This window comes from Melospiza melodia, chromosome W (genome assembly GCF_035770615.1).
Source record: "Melospiza melodia melodia isolate bMelMel2 chromosome W, bMelMel2.pri, whole genome shotgun sequence".
In the NCBI taxonomy this organism is placed as follows: domain Eukaryota; kingdom Metazoa; phylum Chordata; class Aves; order Passeriformes; family Passerellidae; genus Melospiza; species Melospiza melodia.
Window position 1 is genome coordinate 22,012,789 of NC_086225.1, and position 16,666 is coordinate 22,029,454.

A 16,666-nucleotide genomic window follows, 5' to 3' on the forward strand; every position below is an offset into this window, starting at 1 on the left:
GAGAGACTTTCTGAATTTGTCATCTTTTTCAGAGTGGTGAAAGAGTGTTGTCATCCGGTATTGTTCATTTTTGTGCTGGGGGGTGTTTTGCCTGTTGAATAAACAGGTTCTTTCCACTTCTCTCCTAGGAATCCTTCCCGAACCAGTTGGGGGGAGGGGCCGTGTGGGTTTGCTTTCTGGAGGGGCCCCCTTTTGGAGGTTTTCTCCCAAATTTGCCCTAAACCAGGACACTGTTATATTGCCTAAATGGGAAAGAATGAATGAGAAGGATCACCAGCTAGTTGTAGACACCATCGCCCAGAAGAATGTTTCTCTAGCTCTTACCTGTATGCAAGTTCACTTATGGGTGTGTATTGGTTTTTTACGGCCTGTTTTTTGGTAGTGGGGGGGCCACAAAGATGGCTCCTGTGATAAACTCCTGGAAGCTTCTACCATGTCCATCAGAGCCAATGGCTGACGGCTTTGAAAATGGACTTGCTGCTGGCCAAACCTGGGCCAATGAGAGAGGTTGGTAATACCTCTGTGATTACATATTTAGGAAGAAAATAAAAAAAAAGTCACAATTTCTTTCTCCTAATCAGAGAAGAGTAGGAGGTGAGAACATGAGGGAAACAACATAGCAACCCCAAGCTCAGTGGAGAAGGAGGGGGAGGAGGTGCCCCAGGTGACAGAGCTGAGATTCCTCTGCAGGCTGTGGTGAGGACCATGTTAAAGCAGGTTGTGCCTCTGCAGCCCATGGGTCCACTGGGGATGCAGAAATCCACCTGCAGCGCATGGGGGAGGTGCCCATGCCGGAGCAGGTAGATGCCTGGAGGAGGCTGTGATCCAGTGGAAGACCCGGTGGAGAGAGAGGGCCCTTGCTTCCAGGCTGGAGAAGCCTGTCCTTGGAGGATGGCATCCTGGGGAAAGAGAGACCCATGTTGTAGCGGTTTTGGTAGGACTGTTTGCCCGTGTGAGGGACTCACATTGCAGCAGGTGCAGTATGGCTGCTGCTCATGAGAGTGGACCCACACTGGAGAAGTTCATGGAAAACTGTCCTCTGTGGGAGGGACCCCATGGTCTCACAGGGGAAGGACTCCTCTCCCAGAGCAGTGGAAGAAAATCTCTGTGATGAACTGACCAAAACCTCCATGCCCTGTCTCCCTGCGCTGTCGTTGGGAAGGAAAGACTGACTGGGGAGAAATGGTGTTTTAAGGGCTTATTTTGCTCCTCATTATGCTACTCTGATTCTGTTAGTAATAAATTTCACTGTGCAACCTTAAGTTGCATCCCTTTTGCCCTTGAAGTGTTTTATCCTGGTCCTTATCTCATCTCATGAAGCATTCGTTAAATTTTTTTCCCTCTCCTCTGCCCAGCTATGGCAGGAGAGGGTAAGCGAGAGACTCTAGTGGGTGCCTGGTGTTGGGCCAGTGTCAAACTACGACAGGGTGCAATCAGCTTCAGCAGCAATTATAAAGAAAGGTGATGAGGGCACATTACCCAGTGAGATTCAAAATTTACTTTGAGAAAATCAACTCAATTTGAAAAGGATTTCCAGTCTTAGTGGTATCTAATCAACTTTGCTTATGACCCCACCAAAAGTACAACCATAGCTTTTGTTTTTATAAATACACAATGCTTTGGTATATACTATATACCTAATCCTTGCACTAAGATTAAATCACCATGGAACTATATCTTTTAGAACAGAGAGTATGGGACCAAAAAATGGGAACAAATGTCACACTGATGATGTTGATATATGTTGTACAGCGTCTTAGGTTGGAAATGGGGGTGTGTATTCTATTTGACATCTGTTAGAGGTGGGGCAGTTATCTTTTGTTAATTGGGCAAATTTCTTTATCTCTTCCGCAACCAATCCTCTGTCTGGAGAGATGTCTTCTGCTAATGGGCCATTGAGTCTCACTGCATGACTGATAATATTACATCATTCCATTGTGAGAAGCTCCGCCCAGAGGGAGGAGACAAGCATTCCAACCTGGATGTAATCTGACATTTGGAACACTACAGGCAGCCTTCTCCACTGGATTCCCAGAGGAAGACCAAGCCCATCTACACCACCACCGGACCTCCAGAGGAAAACTACACCCTTCTACAGGATTACTGCTTCAACAGAACCACATTTGTCACTCCAGGAAGACTGCAGCCACCATTTAATAGGACTGCGACCAACACCCTGACCAACATGGTGTCAGGTCATATTCTGACTCTGTCAGTGGGTTTTTTTTTTTGTTTGTACTATTTGCATATTTGCATTTGCATTTGGCAGAAGGTGCCTAGGGAGACTCAAGGCCGACAACTGGGATTCTGGAGCCAAAGTTACAGAGGGTCCAAAGCCAACTACGCTCTCACAGAGAAGGAAATCTTGGCCACCTATGAAGGAGTCCAAGCCGCCTCAGAGGTGATTGGCACAGAAGCACAACTCCTCTTGGCACCCCGACTACTGGTGCTGGGGTGGATGTTTAAAGAAAAGTTTCCCACTATTCACCATGCCACCGATGCTACATGGAGCAAATGGATTGCCCTCATCACACAGTGCACCCATATTGGAAACCCAAATTGCCCAGGGATTTTGGCCATAATTACAAACTGGCTGGAAGGTGAAAACTTTGGTCTCACTGATGAAGAGGAACAAGAGCAAGTGACACATGCTGAGGAAGCTCCACCATACAACCAACTACCAGGAGAGGAAACACACTACACTCTTTTCACTGATGGTTCCTGTCACATCATAGGGATGAACCAGAAGTAGAAAGCAGCCCTATGGAGCCCCCCACAACAAGTTGTACAAGCTACCAAAGGAGAAGGTGGATCAAGTCAACTTTCTGAACTCAAGGCCCTGGACATTGCTGAAAGAGAGAAGTCGCCAAAGCTATACCTTTATACCGATTCTTGGATGGTAACCAATGCTCTGTGGGGCTGCCTGGAAAGGTGAAAAAAGCCCAACTGGCAGTGCAGAGGAAAACCAGTCTGGGCTGCTAATGAGTGGGAAGACATTGTCTCTTGGGTACAGAAGTTACCTGTGAAAGTCCGTCACGTAGATGTCCATGGCCCCAAGAGTCGAGCTAATGAGGAGCACCAAAACAATGAGCAGGTAGACCACGCTGCAAAGACAAAGGTATCAAAGATAGATTAGCAACATAAAGGGGAGTTGTTCCTAGCTCGATGGGCTCATGATGCCTCAGGTCATCAGGGCAGAGATGCTACCTATAAACAGGCATGAGATCGAGGGGTGGATCTAACCATGGACAGTATTTTGCAGGTTATCCATGACTGTGAGACATGTGCGGCCATCAAGCAGGCAAAGCAAGTGAAGCCCCTATGGTTTGGTGGGTGGTGGTCCAAATATAAGTATGGGGAGGCCTGGCAGTTTGACTACATCACACTGCCCCAGACACACCAAGGAAAGTGCTATGTGCTGACCATGGTGGAAGCCAGCACTGGATGGCTAGACACCTACCCTGTGCCTCATGCTAATGCCCAGAACACCATCTTGGGCCTAGAAAAGCAAGTCCTGTGGAGACATGGCACCCCTGAGAGAATAGAGTCAGACAATGGGACCCATTTCAAGAAGGGCCTTATTAACACCTGGGCCAGAGAACATGGTATTGAATGGACAGGATTCAGAGTAGGTTGAACCGGGGGGGGGAATTACCTCACCATTTGTGCTCCTAATTGGTGATTTTTGTCAATTATGCTAATTTGCTAAACCTCTAAAACTGTATTCACCCCATATGGGAGTGGGCATTTTAGGTATTTTTCATATCTACCCCTTAGAGGCCTCCGATAAAGACCAGCCTTTATATTACCTCCTATATTAATTTTATCTCAAGAGTTTGTTGTTTTATTTGTAGGTTCTTCAAGGCATCACCACCAGTGAGTAGGCTGGGGATGCACAGGAGGTTGGGAGGGGACACAGCCATGACAATTGATTCTGGTGGACCAAAGGAAAATTCCATACGGTATGATGTCATGCTCATCATATAAAGCTGGGGGAAGAAGAAGGAATGGGGCACATCTGAAGTTACAGTGTTTGACTTCTCAAGTCACCATTAGGTGTGATGGAGTCCTGCTTTCTTGAAATTGGCCTGCCTGCCCATGGGAAGCAGTGAATGAATTCCTTGTTTTGCTTTGATGTGTGTGTCTTTTGCTTTGCCTATTAAACTATCTCGACCCATGAGTTTTCTCCCTTTTACTCTTCTGAATCTCTCCCGTATCCCACCAGGGGAGAGTGAATGAGTGAGTGAGTGAGTGAGTGAGTGAGTGAGTGAGTGAGTGAGTGAGTGAGTGAGTGAGTCGCTGTGTGGTGCTTAGTTGCCAGCTGGGATTAAAGCAGGATAGAACCCTTTGCTATTTTCTATTTATAGACAACACCACTGTAGATATGCAAATATCTGTATTTTCAATTTTAGTGAAATTATGGGATGTCATTAGGCATTGAGCTCCTGTTACAATCTAACTATACATTGTATCAAGATTTATTACCTACCCCTATAGGAATCAATCTCACATTGGTAAGAAAACTGTGGCAGTAGAAAGACATGTGTCAGTTGCTAAAATGAGTTAAAAAAAAAGAGGACAAAGTACCTTGATCATGGCACAGATGAGATACACCATGTCTTAGAAAGAGTGAAGAAAGTGGAGAACATCACTGGTGGGAACTACTTGAATGGTCAACAATGTCAACTGAAGCTTTGAATTTGATGTTACACCCAATTGTAGCCTTGTTAATCTTTGTATTTTTGTGTTTATTGCTAACCCTTTGTTTATATATCAAATTACAGTGATTATCTCAATGTATAATAGCTATGAGTACACATGTTGATATTAAAGAATCAGAGAATCTAATATTTTAATGTATTTACCAGCCTATAAAAAAGGTGATGTCTTTGGCACCCTTTATTTATGGCACAGAGGCAAGAAATGACCATACCACCACTCTGGGAATAAAATGGATTGACTGTAGTCACAGGGTGGAGAATATGTTGGGCACACTCTTCCTGTTTAAAATAACTGAACTTTGGTGTGGGCAGGTGCTTAACAAGTAGGCCTATTCAAAGTTAATCCTGTTGTGTGAGGCTATCAGTAAACACAGCATCAAAACCACAAACCTCATTTAGTTGGAAACAGGGCTCATAAGTGCCTGAAACTGCATGAACACAGCACAAAATCTGACTATGAGTCAGTCACTTGACACTACCAATATGTGCAGCCATCAGGGTCTGTTGAGCTCTCCCTCCATAGCAGCTGGCTAAGCAACAGTCATCTCCCCTCAAGTGGAGATGCTTCTCAAGGTTACCCCTCAAAGCTGAGAGATCCCCTACCTGACACCAGGAATCGATGGGTTGCAAAGTGACATTTTTTGCATGCATGTAACATTTAGATACATAGAGTAAGATTTTACAATGGTCTTTGTTTTGCATGCTAACTTTAAGTGTAGTAGATCATAGAGCATTGACTGCTAATCCATCTGTACTCATTAACTATCTTACATACCTACATTTACTGATTAGAACTCAATAAACTAACTACTAGATCAGATCTGAGTGATCTAATCTAGTCTTGTAACACCTTTCCACAGCAAAGGTATGCGAACAATACAAGTTGTATGCCAGTTCTGGGTGTCAGAGATCTGCTATCTCATACCAAAACACAGCTGGTTATGCTAATGCACTATAAGTCATCAGAAGGCTGTTATACAGGAGAGCAGACTTTGGCCTCTTCAGGAATCTGCTTGGTAAAGGACCATGGGATAAAGACCTGGACGGAAGAGAAGCCCAACAAAGCTGGTCAATATTCAAGGATCACCTCCTCCAAGCTCAGGAGTGATGCATCCCAACAAAGACGAAGTCAGGCAAAAATGCCAGGAGGCCTGTATGGCTGAACAAGCAGCTCCTGGAAAAACTCAAACATTAAAAGGAAGCCTAGAGAGAGTGGAAGCAAAGACATGTAGCCTGGGAGAAATTCAGAGGGATTATCTGAGCAGTCAGGGATAAGGTTAGGAAAGCTAAAGCCCTGATAGAATGAAATCTCTCCAGGGACATGAAGGGCAACAAGAAAAGCTTCTGTAGGTATACTGGTGATAAAAGGAATAGGGAAAACATGGAGAAGGATGAGGTACTAAACAATTTTTTTGCTTGTCTTCACCAGCGAGTGTCCCAGTGACATCAGCTAAGTCACAGAAGGGAAAGGCAGGGATTGGGAGAATGAAGAACTGCCCATACATGAGAGACTGGACTTTTATGGGTTAATGACTCAAAGCAATTCTAAGTTGGGAAGGCTCAGAGTGCTTTGCTGGAGCTATGTTTGGAGGTGGGGGAGGCAGGCTTTTGGGTATGTAATGGACAGAGGGTGAATCATTGGCTATGAGTGAAATAAGAGATGGAAGGTCTTGTCAGTCTAAATTGCCCTCCCTTACACAAACCACTGGGTGGTAAAACTCTTCCTCCTCCCTTCCCCTGGGAGATTCTGATGGGGCAGATAATATTATAGATAATAATAATCAAAATGGCTACATACTTGCTTTCCTTTGCAATCAAATTGTTCTAAACTAAGCCCTAAATAAATCTATTTACAAACATCGATCATCCAATGTTGTTTAATTCTAATCCACCCCAAGAGATGTATTAACAAGAACCTGGCTTACTCTCATTTCCCGGGATGTGTTGTAACACCATTGTAGGAGAGGATCTGGTTTGAGACTATCTAAGGAACCTGAAGGTGCACAAGTCAATGGGACGTGATAAGATGCATATGCAGGTCTTGAAGGAACTGGCAAAGTGGCTAAACCACTATCCATCATATCTGTTGTGGCAGTTTGGTGAAGCTCCCACTGAATGAAAAAGGGGAAGCATAACCCCCATTTTTAAAAAGGGGAAAACGATAGACCCAGGGAACTATAGGCTGGTCAGTCTCAATTCAGTGCCTGGCAAATTCATGGAGTCGATCCTTCTGGAAACTATGCTAAGGCATATGGAAAAGAAGGAAGTGCTTGGTGACAGCCACCATGACTTCACTAGGAGAAAATCATGACTGAAATATTTGATGGCCTTCTACAACAGGATTACAGTGATGGTGGATGAGTGACTGTTGTCATCTACCTCAACTTGTACAAAACATTTGACACTGCCCTGCATGACATCCTTGTCTTTAAACTAGACATACATGAATTTGATGGATGGACCACTTGGTGGATAATAATTAACTGAATGTTTGCACACAGCTGTGGTCAATGGCTCAATGTCCATGTGGAGACCAGTGACAAGTAGTCTTCATCAGGGGTCCATATTTGGACTGGCATTATTTAACATCTTTGTCAGCAACATGGACAATGGAATTGAGTGCACCCTCAGCAAGGTTGCCAATAACACCAAGCTGAGTGGTACAGTCAACATGCTGAAATGAAGGGATGCTATCCAGAGGGACCTTGATAGGCTTGATGGGTGGGCCTGTGCAAACCTCATTAAGTTCAACAAGTTGAAGTGCAAGTTCCTGCACATGGGTCAGGGCAATCCCAAGCACAAGTACAGACTGGGCAGAGAATGGATTAAAAGCAGCCCTGAAAAGAAGGTCTGGGAAATGTTGGTGGATGAAAAGCTTGACATGATCTGGCGATGCACGCTTGTGGCCCAGCAAACCAATAATATCTTTTTAAGCATGGCCAGCAGGTTGAGGGAGGGTATTCTCCCCCTCTACTCTGCCCTGGTGAGACCCAACCTGGAGTATTGCATCCAGGTCTGAAGTCTTCAGCACCAGAATGACATGGACCTGTTGGAGCAGGTCCAGAGGGCCACAAAGATGATCAGAGGGCTGGAGCACCTCTTCTGTAAAAACAGGCTGATAGAGTTGGGCTTGTTCAGCCTGGATAAGGGAATACACTGGGAAGACCCTATAGAAGCCTTCCAGTACCAAATGGAGCCTACAAAAAAACTGAAGAAGGACTTTTTACAAGGGCATGTAGTGACAGGACAGGGGGGAATGGCTTCAAACTGAAGGAAGGTAGGTTTAGATTAGATATTAGGAAGAAATTCTTTACTGTGAGGGTGGTGAGGCACTGAAACAGGTTGCCCAGAGAAGCTGTGGAAGCCCTTGCAGCAGGATGCTCTGCCTGGAGTGAGGGTTAAATAATTCAAATAATGCCCTATTTGCAAAGCTTCCAGTGGTGGATGGAGAAGGGAGGTCATGCTGCTTTTGGTGTTGAAGAATGCTGAAACTAGTCTGACTCATCAATCCCGAAGTTAAATAACCTGATAGCAAGGTGAAGATATGGCAGACTTGGCAAAGTTCCTAATAAAGGAGCAAACAAGGGATACTACTGAAAACTTACCTAAAGTTGCTAACCTGACACAGATAGCCTGGAGACTAATGACTAACAGTCCAGTACTTCATACTATAAAATCCCAGTCCCACTTTCTAACTTACAGGGTCTTCTAACATATCTCTTCTTGGACTATGTGTGGAGATTTCCCCCCTTGAGGGGGACATCCCTCAAGTTTACTCCTTGAAGCTGAGTGAAAGAGATTTGCCCACACTCCCTAGGTATGGGTGAGCAACATCAATCTCAATTTAATAAATATTTTTGCTATCTTTAATATAATAATTTGCTATCTTTAATATAATTGCTTTAATATTGCTTTTAAAATAGTGCACTATACTGTACTAATAGTTATAGCTATTTTACTAGTAGCTATAGTTACTATACTATGTAGTAAATAATTCTGATTAAGATATTTTGTTTAAACATTATAATAATAAGCAAATGATTTTTATATAAATATATCTGGGTTGGCATCCTCAATCCTGTGGGACAAAGTTGTATAAAGGTTCAATTACACCTATACAATCTTTTAGACATAAACAATGGTTTATGTCTAAAAGATTGTATAGGTGTAATTGACCAAGTCTGTGACTAGGATTGGATCCAGCCACACCCAGACTCCTCTCTGAGAAGGAGTTTAGAAAGCAAAGGGGTCTTTTCTGCACCTTGTGACTCTAATAAAGGTTTCTCTAATAAACTTTGTCTGAAGCTCCCACTCTGCTCACAGAAATGCCCCATCCCTGGAGGTGTTCAAGGCCAGGCTGGATGGGGCTTTGAGCAACCTGGTCTAGTGGAAGGTGTCCCTGCCCATGGCTGGGAGGGTGGAACTTGATGATCTTTAAGGTCCCTTCCAACCATTCTATGATTCCACTATTCTATAGTTTCAACTGACTAAAGGTTTCTTTCATCCTTCCCCCTGCCCAACAGTCAATTTTATATAAAATGGTTTCACTGAAGTGATTTAATGCCTTAAAATTACAGTGTTTAAGTAAGTTGAAAAAAGTTTTTCTTACTGGAACTCTGCAACCTCAGTTTTAACAAGTTACCTGTTTGAAAAAAGGTAACTATAATTTTCCCTATATATTTCCTATTAATGTAAAGTATTCCATTTCTACACAAAAGTTGTGAAACTGTGTACAGACTCCAGAATCCACCTAAGTACAAGTGGTTCAGATCCCAGTTACAGACTCCATGTAATATATTAAAATTCCTTTTGACGCTAAACAAGTTTTAGTTAGATACATACATTACCTTTCTAATGCTGCTCTTCTTTTTTCTACAAATTCAGCAGATGAAGAATCTTCCTTGCCTATTTTCACCTTGGTCATGCCTTTGAAGAAGAGTGCATCATGCTAATGTTATGTTATCATAAAGAAATCATTAATCTAACCGATATGACTGAAAGATTAAGCTCAGATAATCTTAAGCCAAATTACAATGAAAACACCACATAGGAATGCAAAGAACACAAACACTGTATGCTGCACACTTTTGTGGGAACAGAACTATGAAATATGCAATTTCCTGTAATACATCTATTGTGATCAAAGGTTTTTAGTAACTAGTTGAATTTGCATTTATGAAGACAATCTAAATAAATGTGACAGTTTCACTGGCCACTTGTGCTCTGAAGAAAACAGTTACTACAATAAAGCAGAACAAGAAATTAAATCTTAGTTTATAAGTATATTGCTTGGTATGCTCATAATTAATATTTTGATTATATTATTTTTTATTTCTAAAAAGAAATGTGGAGGATTTTTTGGTTTGAGTTGTTTTTTAGGGTTCCTTTTAAATTAATGCATTGGGTATACATGGCAAAGCTATGCGTGTGGGGGGGGGGAGAGGGTCAGGTCTTGCAGGGGTGATATTTATGGAAGATGGTCAAGTTCTATCCAATGTTGGTCACAGCTGGTTCCATTCAGCTTAACAATGGACCCACCACATGCCAAAGCTGACTCAGAGAAGTTTGTGATGCCTCTATAAAAACACAGAAACAAGGACAGAGCAGTAGGGGCAAGTCCATGCTGGAGCAGGTACATCCCTGAAGGGACTGCAGCCTGTGGAGGGACCCATGCCACAGCACAGGAAACAAGTAGAAGGGAAGAGAAGTGGAAGATAAGGTTAAGGAACAAGGAGTGGCAGAACAAAGCCCCTATGTCTCAATCCCAACCTCCTGCACCATTTGTGGATTTGTGGCCTCACTGAAAAGGGACTGAGTGTAAGATGCACCAATAATAGGAGGAGTAAAGACTATGAAGGGGGGACAATAAGTGTCTGGCCTGAAGTTAAGCTGGAGAAAGACAGAGGGAAAGTGTTTTCTTTAAGTGTTTGTCTTCTTTTTTTTACCCCCCCATTTCCTGGTTCCAGCCCACATCAGTGGGAGGGGGCATGGCCAAGAAACTGTGTTATTCAATACTATCTTATGTTATTGCCAGGTGTGGGGGAAAGGTACTCCCTCTCACTTCCAAGAAGAAAGGACATTCCTTTCTGGTTGAAGGAAAGCATCGTGGGCAGAGGTTCTGTCCACCATTTTTTCCCTTATCTTGGGCTTGGTGAATCACTGGCATGGTTTAAGCCCAGATGGAGATTAAGCACCACACAGCCACTCACTCAACCACCCCTCTCTCTCCCCCAACCCTGGTGGAATGGGGAGGAGAATCAAAGTAAAACTTGTATGTTAAGAACAGTTTAATGATTGAAAAGAAAATCAAATACACTAATAATTAAAAATGATAACAATAAGGGAAAAACAAGTGATGCACAATGCAATTGCTCACTACCCACTGACTGATTGCCCGATCCCCCTTCCCAAACCCAGATTGGCCACCCTTCCGGGTGACTTCCCCCAGTTCATATACTGGGCATGACGTTCTATGGTGTGGAATATCCCTTTGGTGAGTTTGGGTCACCTGTCCTGGCAATGCTTCCTCTCAGTTTGTGTTTTTTGTGTACCTCCTCACTGGCAGAGCATGAGACAAGAAAAAAAAAAAGTCCTTGACTCAGGATAAACATGGCTAAGCAAAAGCCAAAACATCAGTGGGTTATCACCACTATTCTCATTCTGAATCCAAAAGAGCACTGTACCAGCTACTGAAGCTGAAATCAGGACAATCAACCTCTCTTTGTATACTTTTGTTATTAGTATTGTTTCTGTTACTGCTAATTTTCTTATCTCATTGCAATTTCCAGCAAATTGTTCTTATCTCAACCTGTGATCTTTGCCTTTTGTGCTTCAAATGTGAGGGGGAGGGGAAGCAAGTGTTGGTGCAGTTTCAGTGGGAACACTAAATTGGTGAATTCCATTCCTAAATCACTGACAGCCTTAATTGGTGCCTAACATGGTGCATAAAGGGTTGAGATAACAACAGATCTGCCCAGAGTGGGTTAGAAACAAATTTGATCTAAGCATTTGCCGTAATTAAATATGGAGTCATTGGTCGCAATGTTGTTTGGTCTGTTTGTGTGGGTATGGTACCTAATCCTGTATATATTCCCATATGTGCTCCTCACGGGGAGCTGTTCCAGAGTGGGAAAAGAATCAGCATTACTTTGTTGCTGTACTGTGGGATATCAGTTTATCACATGATAACTTCAAGAGAAATGAGGATATTTTGGGATATGTATTCAGTGTTGCTCTCCTGCTCTGGCCTGGAGTGCTATCTGGGAATCTATTAATAATCATACCCAGCCTGTGTGGGGAACAGGGAAGGATGATTTTCTCCAGTCTTTCACTCCCTTTTCTTCCTTGAGGCATGTTACAACAGCTTTTGAGAATTTTGAAATCCCTTTGGATGTTAAGGAAAGTGTGTTCTTGTTGGAGGTAATCTATAGGGAAACAAATAATGAGCAGTCCTCTGTCAATCCAGATGAGATCCAGCGTACACAATCCATGTGGCAGAAGTTTGCGTGGAGCACACCATCATTGTATGCCAACTCACTGGAATTGATGTCAATGAAAGAAAGAAAACAAAGAGTGCATCAGGTGACTACCCAACTCTGTCAATATGAAGATCATCTTTTTCCTCCCTACCGAGCTGCCCCTTCACTGTGGAAAGAGTATCAAAGCCGGCAGACAGACTTGAAAGACTGGAGCAAACTAGAGAGGAAATGTCCCATACCCCTCCAGTATATACCAGTCTCTGCTATTGGGAGCAAGTGACCTCCTGATCAAGAGAGAGGGTACACACCATGAAGTAACCTGTGGTTTTACCTGCATGACCATGGAGAGGACATAAGGAAATGTGATGGAAAACCCACCTCTGCCCTAGCAGCATGGGTACATGAGTTGAGAGGAAGAATAGCCACTGCAGGAAACTCTTCAAGGATTAATCTCGGGATCTCTAGCTGGTCAGAGTGACCCTGAGATACGTTAGAAAGTCTCTTTTCCCAGTCTGGTGCTCAAAGAAGGAGTCAGAGCTCTTCAGTTCTTGGTCTCAAGATTGTTTATTGTATCTTATCTATAAAATTTTTTCTCCTGTCCAGCCGAGGTCCTCTCAGCAAGACAGTCAGAGGCACCCTGCCTGCCTCAGAGGCGGTGTTATCTTTTTATACTAAAAACTATGTAAACAATATTTACAATTCCTTTCCAATACCTATCACCTATGTTAGACAGTGAGCTTCTACTCTAAACCAATCTAAAAGTACCAACATCACACCAGAAGATGGAGGCCAAGAAGAAGGAGAAAGGCTGGACACGCCCAGATCCGTCCATCTTGCCCCTTGAACCCCCATTCTAAAAACCCTAAAAATATATTTTTCCACCCCATGATAAATTCACTATCATTCTACTTAAACTGTTGTGAGTTGCAGATCTTCATATAAGGTTGGTAATTTGCTCCATGGGTCATAATCAAAACCACAAGCATCTTGGGCTCTGTGCCAGGTTCTCTGAGCCCCCTGGCAGGGGTCTTGGCAGTCCAGGACAGCCAGAGGGATGTCCTGAATTCTGACAGATTAATGCCACTCCAGTTTCCCGTGGGCAAGTCCTCAGGCAGAATAGAAGGGATGATGTTATGTCCGATTCTTTTGAAGGGACCTCCAGTTCATATTTACAAGAAATGAGCAATGACTACTATGACCAGGACTAGAGAGGCTCTGCCTCCAGCCAGGTGGAAGAAAGAGACAATTAGACCTATTGGACTGTGGGGATCTGATGGCCTGACACATGAGACCCACAAGAGTATAAGGCTTTAGTTGACACTGCCTCACAATGTGCCACCATCAATACTGCTAAATGTATTTTTCTCCACTCCTTTAGCAACAGAGTGCAGGCCACAGGTTGCTTTCACATGGAGTGGCATCCAGTACACCTAGAACTGACTACCCCATGGGTGAAAACACAGCCCCACTATTTTCTATGGACTCATCCAGACTGCACCAGAAGAAAGGGTGAGGCTCCAGAACCCTTGCAGTATATTGATGACATCATCGCATGGGGCAACACAGCAGAGGAAGTTTTGAGAAAAGAGAGAAGATAATTCAAATCCTCCTGAAGGCCAATTTTGCAATAAAGCAAAGTAAGGTCAAGGTACCTGCCCAGGAAATTCAGGTTTTAGGAGTAAAATGGCAAGATGGACATCATCAGATTCCAATGGACATGGTCAACAAATTAGCAGCTATGTCCCACCAACCAGCAAGAGGGAAACACAGGCTTTCCTAAGCACTGAGGGTTTTTGGAGGATACCAATTCCAGATTACAAGCAGATTGTACACCCTTATCATCCGAGCAGGCGAAACTTTTACAGCATCTTCTTTGCTGGAATCAGATGGGGTACACCTCTCCGTTAAGGGCAAAAGGATTTTAGCTCATGAACTGGCAGACCTCATTGAGCGAGCTTTAAACTAAGCTTGAAGGGGGAATGGGAACCAGCTGAGCTAACTGGAAACAGGCCCAAGAATTGCAAACGTAAGATAGGGGTGAACTCAGTTGCCCAGATGAGGTGCATGTATACAAATGCACACAGTTTGGGCAATAAACAAGAAGAGCTGGAGGCCATGGTACAACTGCAAAGCTATGATGTAGTTGCCATCACGGAAACGTGGTGGGATGACTCATATAACTGGAGTACTACATTGGCTGGATACAGACTCTTCAGGAGAGATAGAAAAGGAAGAAGAGGAGGTGGCGTAGCTCTTTATGTTAAGCAAACCTTCAATGCCATTGAAATTGAAACAAAGGAAGAAGGTGTCGAATGTTTATGGATAAGAATCAAGGGGAAGACCAACAACGCCAACATCATATTGGGAGTCTGTTATCGTCGACCCGATCAAGAAGAAGAAGTAGACTATTTATTCTATAAGCAGTTGTGCAATGTTTCAAGATCATCAACCCTTGTTCTTGTTGGGGACTTTAATCTACCAGATATCTGCTGGGAACTTAATACAGCAGTAAAGAGGCAATCCAGAAAATTCTTAGAAACTACGGAGGATAACTTTTTGTTACAGCTGGTAGATGAACCCACCAGGGAAGGGACTACATTAGATTTGTTATTTACAAACAGGGATGGGCTGGTGGGGGATGTGATGGTTGGAGGTCGTTTGGGGCAGAGTGACCATGAAATAATAGAGTTTTCAATACTTGGCGATATTAGGAAGAGCACCAGTAAAACTCATACACTGGACTTCCGGAGGGCGGACTTTGGCCTGTTTAAGAGATTAATTCAGAGCGTCCCTTGGGAAGCCGCCCTTAAAAATAAAGGAGTTCAGGAAGGGTGGGCTTACTTCAAGGCAGAGATCTTGAGGGCGCAGGAACAAACCATTCCTGTATCCTGAAAGATCAGTCAACGGGGCAAACGTCCAGCCTGGCTGGGTAAGGAGATCTTGGAAGAACTTAGGAATAAAAAGAGGACGTATCAGAGTTGGAAAAAGGGTCAGGTCTCCAAGGATGTATTCAAGAGGGCTGCTAGAGTATGCAGGAAAAAAATTAGGGAGGCCAAAGCCCAGTTTGAACTCAGGATAGTGACCGCTGTTAAGGATAATAAAAAATGTTTTTATAAATATATTAATAGTAGGAAGAAAGGTAGGACCAGCCTTTGTTCCTTACTGGACAAAGGTGGGAATTTAGTATTTACAGACGAGGAGAAGGCAGAAGTGTTTAATGCCTATTTTGCCTCGGTTTTTAATGAGAAGATGACTTGCCCTCAAGACTCCTGTCCGTCTGGACTGGTTGATGGTTTTAGGGAACAGAATGGTCCCCACATTATCCAAGAAGAGGCAGTTATAGAACTATTGAAATGCTTGGACATTCACAAATCTATGGGACCAGATGGGATCCACCCCAGGGTAATGAGAGAGCTGGCAAATGAGATTGCAAAGCCACTCTCTATCATTTACCAACAGTCATGGATTACTGGTGAGGTTCCGGATGACTGGAAGCTGGCCAATGTGATACCTATTCACAAAAAGGGTGCAAAGGATGATCCTGGCAATTATAGACCAGTCAGTCTGACCTCTATACCTGGCAAAATAATGGAACAGTTTATATTACGCGCCATCATGCAAAATTTGCAGGATGGCCAGGGTATCAGACCCAGCCAGCACGGATTTAGGAGGGGTAGATCATGTCTAACTAACCTGATCACCTTTTATGACCAGGTAACCCGGCTAGTGGATGCAGGGAAGGCTGTAGATGTTGTTTTTCTGGATTTCAGCAAGGCCTTCGACACTGTTTCCCATAGCATACTCCTAGACAAGCTTGCTGGCCGTGGTCTGGATAGGAATACCCTTTGCTGGGTTCAGAACTGGCTGGATGGCCGGGCCCAGAGAGTGGTGGTGAATGGTGTCACATCCAGCTGGCGACCAGTCACCAGTGGTGTCCCTCAGGGGTCTGTGTTGGGACCAGCTTTGTTCAATATTTTTATTGACGACATGGATGAGGGCTTAGAGTCTTTTATTAGTAAATTCGCCGATGATACTAAATTGGGAATGAGTGTAGATCTACTGGAGGGGTGTAGGGCTCTCCAGAGAGACTTGGAACGGCTGGACGTATGGACAGAATCAAACGGGATGAAGTTCAATAAGTCCAAGTGCCGAGTATTGCACTTCGGCCACAATAACCCCCAGCACCGATACAAGCTGGGGACGGAATGGCTGGATAGTGCCCAGGTGGAAAGGGACCTGGGGGTGCTGGTTGACAGTCGATTGAATATGAGCCAGCAGTGTGCCCAGGTAGCCAAGAGGGCCAATGCCATCCTGGCCAGTATCAGAAATGGAGTGGCCAGCAGGAACAGAGAGGTCATTCTTCCCCTGTACTTGGCACTGGTGAGGCCTCACTTGGAGTATTGTATCCAGTTCTGGGCCCCTCACTTTAGGAGGGACATCGAGTTACTTGAGCGTGTCCAGAGGAGG

The 16,666-nt window shown here is 43.9% G+C and overlaps 1 pseudogene; it reads right to left on the minus strand.

Annotated features, from left to right (window-relative positions):
* LOC134431531 (sorting nexin-2-like) overlaps nt 1-16,666 on the minus strand; it is a 193,108-nt pseudogene that overhangs the window by 103,646 nt on the left and 72,796 nt on the right.